Source organism: Anarrhichthys ocellatus, unplaced genomic scaffold (genome assembly GCF_004355925.1).
Source record: "Anarrhichthys ocellatus isolate YVR2014 unplaced genomic scaffold, GSC_Weel_1.0 scaffold1, whole genome shotgun sequence".
In the NCBI taxonomy this organism is placed as follows: Eukaryota; Metazoa; Chordata; class Actinopteri; order Perciformes; family Anarhichadidae; genus Anarrhichthys; species Anarrhichthys ocellatus.
Genome location: NW_022280031.1, coordinates 13,723,013 through 13,737,608, shown reverse-complemented (window position 1 = coordinate 13,737,608; position 14,596 = coordinate 13,723,013).

Genomic DNA, 14,596 nt, shown 5'->3' with positions numbered 1-14,596 from the left:
GGACATACATTTAATGAAAACTTCAAACATATTATTTCTTGATATTTGTGACTGGATTTCACCGCCCACACACGCTCACAATGCTTGAAACCTGTTTAATGATTCTTAGAAGCGGACACTTTCAAGGTCTTATAGATCCACCAACACAAATGTGTTTTTCAAATGAATAAAACATTCAGTAAATCTTCTCCAAGTGCGTCTCAATTTACATGGGAAACCAGATTCAAACACACTTAAACTCACTCTAAATCTGATTATTATAACGCATCCGCTAGGTGCAAAGCTCAATAACATGCGCCAGTGTGTCTGAAGTGCAGGAGGTTTGACAAAGCCTGTGTGGATCGTGGCGTGCTGTGGGGAGTGATCTGTCAAATCTTCTGCTCAGAAGGACTGGTTGTTTTTGATGGCGGGCATCGGTACATGCCGCCAGAGAGGAAACAGGGGCCCGGTGAGAGCCTGCCCACGCTGGGTCCCCGAGACTCCTCGCGATGCACAGACGCATGTCTTCTCGGTGTCCGGCGAGTCCCAGTGGCGTGGTCAGTCACCACATGTCCAATCTGATTGCTCAGAATAACTGCTGTCTTGTCAGCCCCAGTGACGATTCAGAGCTTTGACAATATGTCTCCGAGTCTGTCACTCGAGGCACCAATTAAGCGCTCCTCACTCCAAATACACATATGCAGACCACATTCACACCTGCTATGACAGGACACACACACACACACACACACACACATAAAGGCACTTTTTCCACACGCATTTCATTGCAGCCAGGAGAATGGCCACAGGCAGCTCTCCAGCATTCATGGTGGTTGATGGGTCTAAACTGGTAGTCGGTGAGACCTCCTCTGGACCAGTGTCCTGGCAGGGAGACCCGTTGCTTCTTGTCCCCGTTAGCCTCTTCGTCCCCATGCTGCGGTCGTTAATAAGGAAATCATTGCACCCGGACCCCAGATGGCGAGTTAGGATTGCTGGCATACCCGCTGATTATGGAGCAGCCAGTCATTCTGGACGAGCTGGGGCCTCGTCTATTCCAGGCAATCCTAAAATAACGCTCTGGCGTTGGTTGGTTAAAAGGTTTAAAAAACCCCACATCAACTTCTCAAAAATGTGTCTACACACGCGGTTGCCTATCGGTGTTTCTGGTCAGCCAGGTTGTCATTAATTTCTCTGAAAGCAGCCCCAAGATAAGGAGTGTTTTAAAATGCTCCGACCCCAGTGGAATCTGACTTGTCTGAGTCCTGACAAGAGTCCACAGCAGTGCTGCAGTTCAGTAATCCCTTTGGTACTGGAGGTACACGGGAACTGGTTGGAATAAATAGAAGAGGAATTTGCTGAACCACTTTTGGGTGAATACTTCACAATTGTGTCCAAATGCTTCTTGACAAAATACAACACTTTTCTTTGACCTGCAAACAAAAGCAATCAATTTGGATCTTATACGACACCGTATTTTTTGCACAAACCATATTCCTATCATACCTCCAGCTGTTAATTCTGTATATCATTTAGCATTTCTTGTACTTACACCTGCGATATATGTGTTGTATACATACTTACATGTACCGCCTACTGTAATTGTTGCATACTGTCAATGCTGTATGTATTAGTGTATTCATTACACACTGTTCATACTGTGTGCATATATGTATATATATATATATGTATGTATATATGTTTATGTGTATATATGTATGTGTATGTGTGTGTATATATGTAGCATATTCTTATCTTCCCCATACCATTTACATCACTGTTCATTATGTAAATACTCTGTACATTACTCTGCTCTTTACTGCATTAATGCACATCTGCTCTTTGGCTCAGTACCTGTGCTCAATGTGCAATTGTGCAATGGCAATAAAGTGGAATCTAAAAGCTAATCTCATATTGCACTTTCAGAAGGACACATAGAGGCTGCACAGAGCACAGCTGCAGCCTCTTCAGACTAGTCCCAATTATCCATATCAAGCATGTTTCATGTTCTTGTACGCTAAGTTTCACACTTGAACGAAATTGAGTATGACAATTAAGTAAAGTATCAAAAAAAAAAAGTTTGCCTTATAAAGTACACCTCATTAGTAATAATAAGGTAAAACTTGCAAAGAAGTAGTTTAATCTTCTAAGACTGGTAGATCTGGCTCCCATTAATTAGCTGCAGTCTGGAGCAGAGGTTTTTAAAGTGGGAGTCTTCAGGGGCTCCAAGCAGATCCAGGGGAGGCTAAATGAATGGCAGTGGGAAAAAAAAATATTAAAGTACATTAGTTATCAAAAGATGATGAACATCAGAATAGCCTAAATGTGTCTAAACCTTTTTCATGTATTCGGTGTGATCTGGAGTCATATCAAATACTAATGGGATCAAATAACATAATCATGATCCCATAGGGATCCTAAGAGAAACTAAGCAAGTAAACTAAGAAGGGATGAGGGGGGGGGGGTTCTGTTTGAGGGGAGGATCACAGTCTCGGACTTCAAAAAAAAATCCTGGTCTAGGGCACATTTATGATTGGTTAGTACCCACATCTACTTCTGACTTCTGTTGCAAAGTGTGTGAAATGTGTAGAATGGCTGCAAATTGAAAGAAAACCCCAAATTAATGAGTATAGAAACATAATGAATGCAGGAGCTTCCATACGGGAAATGATCATCTTCTGAATGGTTTGCCATTAATCCATAGTGCTATTTCACTGACAGCAGTAACCTCACTTTGGCAGTATAAGTAAAGTTGTTATTTAGTTATTTACACAGATATATTGCTGTCTTTGTTGACGTGGTTCCTCTTGAGAGCGTGAGGAGGCAGTCGGTGTAAATCCCCAGAGCCGTCACCGGTTTGTACACTGTCACTCTCGCTTGTCATATACAGTGGTAGCTTTGCTTCCTTCATTCTACTCTTCCCTGCAGAAAGAGTCCGTGTCTGTCTTGCATCTGTCTCTTAGGATCAAATGGATGTGAAAATATAGTCGGTTACCATTAATATTGGAGCAGTGCTTTACCCATAAGACATCAGAAGGCTGGGCATCGTGGTGACAAAAAAGAAAGAAATATCAAAGACTGAGCCCCCGATGACAAAGGCAGTGCATTTGATTTTCAAAGGGAAATCAGCATTTCTAAATCGCTTGACCAGGCCTGGCCTCTCCACTCTCTTACCTTTCATCTCAAGAGCTTGCCCCAGGAAAGAAATGATGGAGGGCTACTCAGTATTTAAATGCATCCGGGCCTGACAAGTTCATGCTTTTATTCAGATTTGATATAAATATTGAAGACCCCTGCTTAATAAGCACCCAAATACTAGTCTGAAGAAGGCCTAATAGACCATGCCCGCATTGTATCTGTCAGCCATGGGAGGGACTGTGAAGAGGCCACTTCATCCGCCACCACAGCATTCACACAGATACATCTTAACATTTTGAATCAAGGTAAAGGTTATTGCTTCTTAAAGGATTTGATCATACAGACATATATTAGTTTGAAAAGACAGAAAATGACATAAATGTTGTGTTGATCTATTCATTAGCTAGTCCTTTCAGCTCAAAATGAGATTTCAATTTTCACAAACATATTGGTCCCAAACTGTGTTTTCAAAATAATCTTACTGTACATTGTGTTAAGAAGTGAAAATACGTAAGATTGTGGTACTTAATATATTTACCTTTGATGTCTACAGGGAAGTTGGAGGCTGATTTGTTTGAGAATGTGTGCCAGGTTATTTACGGCAATGCGTTTGACTCCAATCTTCTCTGTCCCGGTGCACGTTAAGTGACATGTACAAGCTTCTGAGCTTTTTCTTGTTTTGGCTAGATCCCCATTTATTTAGAAGTTCCTGCCATTCATCCCCTTTTAGAGCTGCAGCTGTAATCTAAAAGCTATGTTTGCAGTGCATGTTTTGTCATCTCCATTTGCTGTAAAAAGATTAATTTTGTGATGTTTGTTAAGCAAAAAGGACAGGTACTGTAGGAAGCCTTGGCGTTCCTGGACTTCTACAACTGCAACCGAGAGAAAGTTGACTATAAGATGAGGACGGTTCGACGTTGCTACACTGTATGTAGATTAAAAAAAAAACACGCTAATGCACATGCGACGGCATCCTTCAAATGTGCTGATTACCCGGATGAAGAAAAAACAACTCTTATAACAGAGGAAATAGTACAACTACCAAAGTTGCCACAGGGCAAAATGTTACTTCTGACCCCAGCAACAGGATTGTGTTTATCTTTAAACACTTACACTACACTGTTCAAAACCTTGAAGAAAAGCATCCTCATGCATTTGTATTTTTCTTCGCTGTAAAAAAAACTTGCACCGAACCCATGGCTCCTCAACCGAGTTATAAACCCAAGCGCAACCTCTGCGTACCATTACACCAGTGAATACATAACTAAAAGGGCAACCAGGAGGCTGTTTAGCTCCTCGCCTCATTTAACGGTCCTCATGCGCGCTACCCACGGCACTGTGGGACTGTCATTTTAAACCAAGAGCCAGAAGGACCCGAACGTACGAAACAATGAGGAGGATTTTGCTTTTTCCATCTGCTAACACCCACTTCAACAAGTCGAGTGCAGCCGGCTCTTCTTTCCAGAGAAGCCCAGTTGTGAGGGAGGTAAACAATCCACGGCGGCAGCAGTTTGGTTTACCTGGAGGAAAGCCACCTGAGAGACGCAACTAGACGGTAATTTGATTCCAGCGTATGTTGTTAATAAAGGCCTTATGCTCCTCTCTGCTGCTATGATTTCATTTAGACGCTTAATGCTGAACATTAATATCAATACTTACACTATTGATTTTTCCTTCCTGCCTGCTTTGAAAGAGAGGGAGTTTTAGAGCAGAGAAAAAAAGGGGATTCAGTTGCACGGAATTCAATTTGGTGGTTTCATGTCGGCATAGATATCCTGAAATTCAGACTTGTCTGAAGCCCTGTTCGGTATCCTTGCTTGACCCCATCCTCTTGATTTCTTCTCCTCGGGGAGAGACGCGTTACTCTGAAGGAAGGAAAGAAGCTCTGCTCGCTCTCCCTCCTCTCTCTTTTACAAATTATTTGCAACCCTTACCCACAGAACCACAGAGGGTCTCTACAGGGGCAGCTCTGCAGCATTTCCGTGGAGGGAAAAGGCCAAGCACGTGGGTGTTCAATGGAAATCCAACTCTCAGAGTTTCCTCTGGGCTTAACAAATGGCATCGTGTTGTGCAAAGGTGGTTTTTGTGATTGTTTTGGTAATAAAATATCATCCTTTGCTGGAAGATCAGAGCTGCTTCAGAGGGTTTTATACTGAATACTACCACTGAAGAATATTTTACAAAGTGCTGGTGGGAAGCAGTGCAGTCGGAAATAAAATAATTGCGATTGATGTTGAGAGGGAGGCTGGCACCCCATTCATCAGAGAACAAACTTAATCCCAATATATTCCTCCGAATGTGTACTCTGTTAATTGGGCACAATTATAATTAATGGATGCACTCCACAAAGAATATTAAAGAACAGATGTTTACTCAACGTAAGTCAATAGTCGCAGAAACCTTCAATTATGGCCCCCCTGTGGGGGATGAAAATGGAGCATTAATCTGGACCAATTGACAGGAAATTGAATTGATTACCTAATTATAAGGAAGCTCGGTTATTATTGCCATAACTCACTGCCGATTAGCAATCTTTTGCGATGCAGAAAGATACAGCGTAAACCCGATCAAGACCCAGACACATGACCAGTCCATATTAATCTTGTGTACTTGATTAGGTCAGATGTACAGGGAAAGGCAGGCAGAGAAGAGAGTGGGTATCAATTTCGCGATATGAAAATTATTTCCATAGACACCCCTTGGGTGGTGAGAGGATACCATTAATCATGACTAAACGGTCCATCGTTGCAGTAATCTTCAAACATTTATCCACAAACAAACCCCACAGCCGAGTTTTTATTGGGAGGTAAACTTCACGTCTGATTTAAAAAAAGAAGCAAAAAAAAAGAAAATTGTTCCCAAACAATTGTCCCAAGACATGAGAAAGGTATAACAGCAAATGTCGATGACAGTATTCCACTGTCAACACGGATGTGCCTATTTTCATGTCCACAGATTTAGCAGCCGTACGGTCCAATGTGCCCCGATTTGTGCCCCGCTTGCTGTATCGCTCGAGTTGAGACGCACACCCCTTGTGCTCCGGCTGCATGATGAGGGCTTCGCATCTGAACTTCCGTCTTGTCAAGTGCGCGCTGGATGCATTCTTCTGACAGCTCTCTTGCTTTACTTCGCGCCCCCCCCCCCCGCCTTCCCTCTCCGGCCCTCCATTTCACACCACAGAGGTCAGGGGTTCTGAGTGTGTGGAGTGGCGTGCAAGGAGGAGAGGAAGGCAGAAAAAAAAAAAGAGAAGAGCTGAAGCGTGCATGGGGGAGAAGCTGTCTACCTTCTCAGCCCGTGGTGTTGTCAGGTTTGTGGTGTTAAAGAACTCTGACAGTATGTCCCCTACCTCACCTTGCTGCAAACAGGGCCTGATATGGCCTTTCATCCACGGAACAAGTATGTGAGGCGTGTGCGCGCGCCCACTGAAGTGTAGCAAGTTTGTCCTATCTGCGTGTTATTTATGTGTGTGTGTGTGTGTGTGTGTGTGTGTGTGTGTGTGTGTGTGTGTGCAGCGCCCTCTTTCCCTCTCTCCCTCTTTCCCTGCTCCGCATAGCTCGACTGTTCAATATTTATCTCCTGTATGTGGAGAAGACCGACTTGAAGATGACTTGAGGATTGATGTAATCCTCAAACAGAATACAACATGTCAGGTTTCTACTCCATCCAACCCCCCCCCCCCCCCCCCCCCCCCCCCCCCGGTGACCAGATGGGATGGTTTTCATGAAGGGGAGTGAATGCATGAATGCACTGACCCTAAACCAAAAGAAGGTCTGGAATCACACTGCTGGAGTTTACTCAAATGCATTGGCAAGCTAATGGAGTCTTACCTCTCTGCACACAATGCACATGATTGCATGAAATAATCAGGCTTTCAATTCATCAGAATTATTCTAGAAAAGCAAAGACGATCTTTGAACCCTGACGGTGTCTTAAATTATTTTATGTGATTTTTAACTGTGTTTGGACAAAACTAGCAAATTGTCAGCCTAGGTTTATTATTTTCTCACATTCTATAGACCAAAAGTTTAGCAGATTAATCAGCAATGAAAATAATGGTTGGTTGCAGCCCTGGCCTTTATTTCTCCATTTGTAATCTTAGCACATGGAACTTTCTTTTACTTGAAATGTGGCATAAATGAAAGAATAGCTTCCCTTTCATTTGCAGAATACGGTTTTAATATCTCTTACGTCTTCTGTAAATCATCATCATCAAATTTAGCATTCTGAGGTTTTTTTTGAAGGATATAAAAAAATAGACAAGTAATTGATTTCACTGCTGGCCGTGACGCAGCTCGCACACTTGTTTCCATTCACCCCTTCATCACTGGTCAGAACGAAAACCTTTAGTTGTAAATCCAGTAAAAATATTGTCGGCGTCATTACGCATATTGTTCCGCTCACCTGCCACTAACGGTCCCCAACACCGGCTGCTGCATTCTGTATGTCCATGTGTCCTCTGAAGTCCCAGTAATAGCCATCTCCTGACCTGACATAGATCTGCATACACCACCTCATCTGTCCCCCCCCCCCCCGCCCCGCCTGTCCCGTCCCAACCCAACCTGCTGCCTGACAGCCAGCAAACCGGGCCTGACAGGTGGCCAGGCAGAGTCACAGGCTCACCGCAGAGAGCACTGCCTGTCTCCACTCATTTCCTCCTCTCTGCTCCCTTGACCTGAACCCCGCCGCTCTAAACCTCAGCCCTACTCAGCTCCACCTTCCTGCTGGGGGAAGATCAAGACAAACATGGACGCTTGCTTTTTTTCTTTTTCCTCAACAGACCAAATCTTTAAACTCTGCCTGGTTTTGTCTTTATGTGTGTTTTTGTGCTAATAGTGAAGATTGAATTATGGAATAAATCTCTCAAGGTATAGGGGATAAAAGGAGCTTTTTCATGTTCAAGAGCCGTGTGAAAATGTCTGCTCCGTGCACCTTGTTGAGAAGCTTTTTTATAAAGATATACTGTAGATATATTCGTGGTAAAAAAAAACAGACTGAATGACATTTCTCGCATCCCGACGTAGTCAAGGTTAGAAGATTAACTTCCTTCTCTACCGTCTGCTTTGACATTTCCGCGTTCATCAAAAAATGGAAATCTGCGCATTCTTTCTTGCAATAGACAAAAAAAAAAGAATAAGTTCTTGTTTAAGCGCTTCTCATTTGCTGCGTAATCATCATGAATGAGATAAAGACGTCTTACAGACCGAGTCCCATTTTCAAACCGTGATCTTCCCCAGCAGGAGAGCCTTCTGAAGCGTGGAGCTGTGGTTTGTCTAAGAGTCTTATCAAAGCACGCAGGCCCTCAGATCATCCACCACACTGCATCTCAGCACTCATCCACTCAGTTCCACTTTTTCACTGCGACCCGTTCCTCTGCGTCGCTTTTTCTGTTGTTTTTTTGCTCTGGAACCAGACGCTTCCCTCAGCCTCGGCTGTAATTGGTTTTCATGTAAATTGATATCGGTCAGGAGATCAGCAGATTACCTCTGCATGCTTTTTCTTATTCTCACAAACACACAGGTACTTATTCGTAAAACAAATACACACACAAACGCACTCATATACACACTTTTACCAGAGAATTAGACAGTTGCCATGGAAGTCTTCCTAATGAGGGCCAAGATGACAGTTGAAATTCAGACATTATAATGCGATACAGTAGAGGTCTCTGGAAATTGTTCCATCTCGAGAGAGGGAGAAAAAAAATCCGGTTGGCTCCTTTTGTGTCCATGAGCGACAGTTAAATGGCTCTAAATCAGCCTTATAGTAATTTGATGTTTGATCTTCCTCACCCCTAAAACATAATGGCTTTGACTATGTGATCCTGTCCATTCAGAGCAGGAGGAGAGTCTCTCGGTGGCTCAGGATGTACAAAGGTGTGCTGTTAGCAGGAACATTCACACGGCCATGAACAAGATGGATGTGGTGCAGTTGGCTCTTCAGAGGAGAGATGTCTTTTTCTCCCCCAAAGCACTTTTCAGATATGTCTGTTTCAGAGAACCTTTTCACAATGTGTTCATATTTTAGCAATATAAAATAACAAAGCCTAATGTACAGCTCAACCCCCCAACCACCCACCCACACACACACGCCATTTCCAATGAGCCACTGCCATTACTTCAGTGCATCCTCCAAAATAAGAACCGTCAGAGTGAAGTCATACAGAATTTGATTTCGGAGCTACGTGTATCTGTAATTGTGTTTTTTACATCGGGACCCCAGGGAAGAGAGGGTGACCCCCGCTAATGGAAGAACTCATCAGTATCTGCCAGGGTAATTAGCCGAATTAGCCAATCCCCTCATCTCTAAGGTGACCCCGGTGTCGGGGTGAGCGCCTGATGTGCAGAGAATCTCCGCAGCAATTACTGACTTCCAGCGGGGCCGTACCTGTTGGCACTAATGTTTCGCGTAAGATCAAAGTAGCGATCGTGACGTCCGGATGCATCAAACAACATGAATGCTTTGACAGAGAAATGATTGGCTTCTGTGCCATTAATTGCATCCCTGTTACTTGGCTGAGTAATGACGATGGCCTAGTCTGCACACATACTCATTCATGCGCACACGCAAAACTTATGTATGTATGTGTCACATTGGTTTGAAGAACTAAATCATCCTTTAGTGTTTTCTAACTTCCCTTCCAGTGAGTGGTTATAGCATTAATGCTGTTCCTTCTTTAGCAGAACCGTCTTGATTATTCAGTTGCCCCCAGTCCATTTAATGGCTTATGAAATATTGCTTTTTTTCCCCTCCATTACTGTTCTCTAACTCAACCTCCTCCATACATTGTTGCTTACACTTTTCACCGCCTCCTTCCTCTCCATCTTGCCAACAGAATCTTTAACCTTGGCGAGGCTCAGGGAGCAGATGGTGGGCCCTTATGTGTGTCCGGCGTCATCCACAGCTAATGAAGTGATGTCTCTATAAACACCTGACAGTGGGTCAAACCAGCCTGGATATGAAGATGGCCAGCTCTGGCTGCACGGAGCAGGAAAATGCTCCCAGTTCCTTATTGTAGCCACATTGTTGTGCCAGCACGAGAACCAATCCTCCCAAATTAGGACAGCCCTGCCCATCTCTGCACCTGCAACCTCACATACTAACGAGCAACGAGTGTTGGCTGTACATGAACAACCCAGACACATTCAACATTAAGTTCTGGATGAATATATCACACAGTAGAAAACAATGTTTTCATTTTTGGCTTGAAATGATGATTTGGAAAAGTGTTGTTGTCTTACATACTAAGACTATAAACTGATATTATAACAACAGCAGGTGCTTTTCTTAATGGCAGACATTTTGACTTGATACAGCAGTTAGTACGAGTTTGAAATATTGAATTTCTGACGATTTCTCCTACTTAAAAAGAATAGCGATGTGTCAGCTTATTGGCATTACGGCTGCAAATGCACCACCTCTGGCAGTCACGTCAAAATAAAAGAGCTAAATTATACATTGTACCTGGTTTCTTTTAGTGTATCTAACTAAGGCTACTTATTTGGTGTAATACAGACTTGGCACTATAGGTTGGCACCATAGACTGTATATAAGTAGACGTAGTCACAGTGAAGTAACCCATTGATTTGTGGAATACGGTTTTGAAGTTTCGAAGTTAATTTTGGATGTCGCCATCTTGGTTTTTATCAGTTGCCATTTTGGTTTCATGCAACCAGAAGTGACACTAGCAGTTGGAGCTAAGTACAACTGAAAGCTGAAGACATTTTTCAGGTGTCTGAAATATTACACCACATCCATCTTGTGAAAGTGTTCCCAGACCGGACTACGCTATGATAGCGACCTGTCAATCACAAGGTAGCCACGCCCTAAAGCGTACGCTGCTATTTTACTCTAAATATGACCAAAACTTACTAAATGAACATCATGCTGTATTGAAGAAGACTTGAAACTAGCAAGTGAGACCAATCATGTTTGCAATGTTTACTGAGGTAATAATTCAAGTGAGAAGTAGCGTCATTTTCTCATAGACTTCGATACAATCCGTCTTCTTTTTGCAACCAGAGGAGTCACCCCCTGCTGGCCATTAGAAAGAATGCAAGCAGAACTGGAGGTTGCTGCCTGGTTAGCACCTTGGAATAAAGTGTGACGACTCCAAAGAGTGTTTTTCTTGTTCTTCCAATAGAGATGGGATCAGGTTTCTGAAGGGTTACCAGCTTCCTCACTACCAAATAAGGAACAAAAGGTGACGTGTGGTATGGTGTCATGTGAATAAACAGTTGATATTCATATTCTTATTCAATTGGTAATGCAAAAAAAGTGTATCTTTTGTGTCATGTAGACTTATGTGCATAAACCTCAAAATATATGATCAAATAAATCACAATTTAGACCTTTACAGCAAAAAAAACCAAAACATTTATAATGCATGAGGAAAAGAGTAGCATCATGACTCAGCAAGTCTACTTTTTCCATGGATGTGTTGCTTCTATTAACTGATTCAAGCAGTCCTTTGTCCTTTTGTACAACAGGGACCACGTATAATAAACATAAACTTCAATAAAAGCTCCTTTTCATCCCCAGTCCCCAAGCAGATGAACAACAATTCATACTGAATATAAAGTACATGCAACAAACATTAAAAACACAACTATATACATAGTCCCAGGGTGCATATGGTATATATGGAACATTTGTGGTTGTTTGATTAGTTAATAACGGTTCATAAATTACACTTAATGATATCATTCTTTTAACCACCTTTTTACACTATCCACAACTGATGCACGTAAGGGGGGCTTACCCCTCGGTCTCTGTGCCGATTAACTGGAATGACTTACACTTTAGCTATCATTAGTGTCATTACTCACACCTTTCCCGCTCTGACAAGTCAAAATGTCTGCTGTGAAAAAGTCCGATTACCAGTGTTACAGAATGAGTCTGAGGCGCCCTGGTTCACTCATTCCCTACAAAATAGACCCTGGAAATGTACTCTGTAGTGAGCAGTAAGTCAAGATCAGTGTGCGTCATCACCGACAGGTGTAGTGTTGACTTTAACTTCCACATCTATCGAATGCGACGCAATGTAATGTGGCATTGCTAGCAAATTGTACGTTTTCATTGCAAGTGTTGCAATTGCAATACCCAATTTTTGATATACTGTATAGTGCTTGTATTTCAGATGAAAAATGTGGGCACTTAAGTAAAATGCCAGACTGTAAATACTGTGCACTGTATTTGAAAATAGTGTCTCTTTAAGAGAGTGCTGTATTATGGGTTATTTGTTGCCTTAATGTTGCGTAGGCTAGCTAGTTTCAGTCTGGCTGTCTGAACAGTGTCTCTGCTGGAGTTAGAAGTGGAAAGACTCTCCTGATGTCTTTGCTGCAAAATGGTCGGACAGAGTCAGCTGTCAGGAGGTCGAGATGACATGCAGTGTCTAAACCCCAAAAGGCAGTCTGAAAAAGTATTTCTCTGACTGTTAAAACTGACTGCTTCCAAGCACTTGACAGGAGAGTGAGAGTATGTGACTGAAGACACTGAATGAAACCAGGAATGCTACCACATAGTGATGCAACGGATCATAAAACTCTTGGTTCGGATCGTATCACGGATCAGCACAAAAGAAAAAAGGGAGCAATTATAACTTTTAGATATCCCTCATCCTGTTTTTTTGCCGCTGATACTAATTGCCGATCATTGCCGATCCATATTGGCAGATACAGAGCCATATTGTTGTTTGATTATAACAGCTGGTCTACAAGGCTCCAGACTATTACATTTTTTTGCCACCGTCCCAAAAATCATTTTAACCGCTCTGAAGTCAGTGTAAACCATCAGAAATTCTAAATGTTATCCTTTAGCCATTGACAACCATTTTGAGAAATTGGCAACCAATTCTTGGCCTTTTTAACATAAAGTACAGAGACAGCAAACATCGAAACATGAATCCCAAAATACACATACGTATTATAGTGTGTACCGCCCACATTTTGATGCCATGTGATGTGGTGTCTCTTCAGCTGTCTCAGCAGATTCTAGACAGACTGGAGGTCATCTCTGAAAGTAGAGATGATGGACAATCTTATGTCGGTGTCACTTGAGGGACCCGCAATTCGAGACTTCAATGCTGAAGGGCCCAATGGATCTGTGGTGGGAATCAGCACAAAAAAGTATATATTTAACCTTGGCGAGGCTCAGGGAGCAGATGGTGGGCCCTTATGTGTGTCCGGCGTCATCCACAGCTAATGAAGTGATGTCTCTATAAACACCTGACAGTGGGTCAAACCAGCCTGGATATGAAGATGGCCAGCTCTGGCTGCACGGAGCAGGAAAATGCTCCCAGTTCCTTATTGTAGCCACATTGTTGTGCCAGCACGAGAACCAATCCTCCCAAATTAGGACAGCCCTGCCCATCTCTGCACCTGCAACCTCACATACTAACGAGCAACGAGTGTTGGCTGTACATGAACAACCCAGACACATTCAACATTAAGTTCTGGATGAATATATCACACAGTAGAAAACAATGTTTTCATTTTTGACTTGAAATGATGATTTGGAAAGTGTTGTTGTCTTATATACTAAGACTATAAACTGATATTATAACAACAGCAGGTGCTTTTCTTAATGGCAGACATTTTGACTTGATACAGCAAACCAACATTTTAAAGGGATAGAACGGATGAACACGCAACCAGGGACTTGCTGGATTCATTTTTGAGGGATCAACAGCTGCCCTGCTGGTGTTTTGTACACCAGGAATTGAAGGTGGACACGTTAACTGATAAAACACAAACAAATCTTTTTTAGGTTACAGTAATACACCGTTTATTCTTTTACGTCACATTTCCTTACCAAGCTGACTTATAACTGCACAGCGTCTTAATTAGTCAACACATGAGAGGACTTAAAATGGCAACGATATATTCCGTTTCAGCAACCGAGAGCTGATGCCGGTTAAAAGTTAGTGTTGAGCCCTGTCTACTGTTTCTTTCCCAGGATGACGGGTCTCACAGCTTTTTTTTTTCCTGCTCTATTCAAGTTGATATAATTGTGCAAGCTGCTGTCTATGTGTAATGTCCTGTCATCATCACTGGGCATGGCACAGGAGCTCTACCTTTGTCCCCTTTAATTTTTGATTGGAAACAAAGCCTGGGCTTAGATCAAAAGCTCCGCTGCTAACAACTGCCTTTGTCCCTGCTGCTGAATTTGCTGTTCTGAGAACAGCTTAATGACAGACCGAGTGTGTTTATTTTTTATTTATTTTTTTTATACTCAGAATGGTCGCACAGCCGCAGCCTCACCACTGCTGCTTCCCTTCTGTGCTCCAGAGAGGGAAAGACAGGCAAGTGTACAGCAAGAAGACTATTTGTCACTCAGCAGCAGACTGCAGACTGGGGTGTATAATTACCACTTACTGCACAATCGGCTGTCTTGTCACACCCTCAGTGCACTTCACATTCACATTCACATTGCTGGAGAGAGTTTTTCTGTCCTTTTCATAGATGTCTAACTTTTCCTCCTCTCT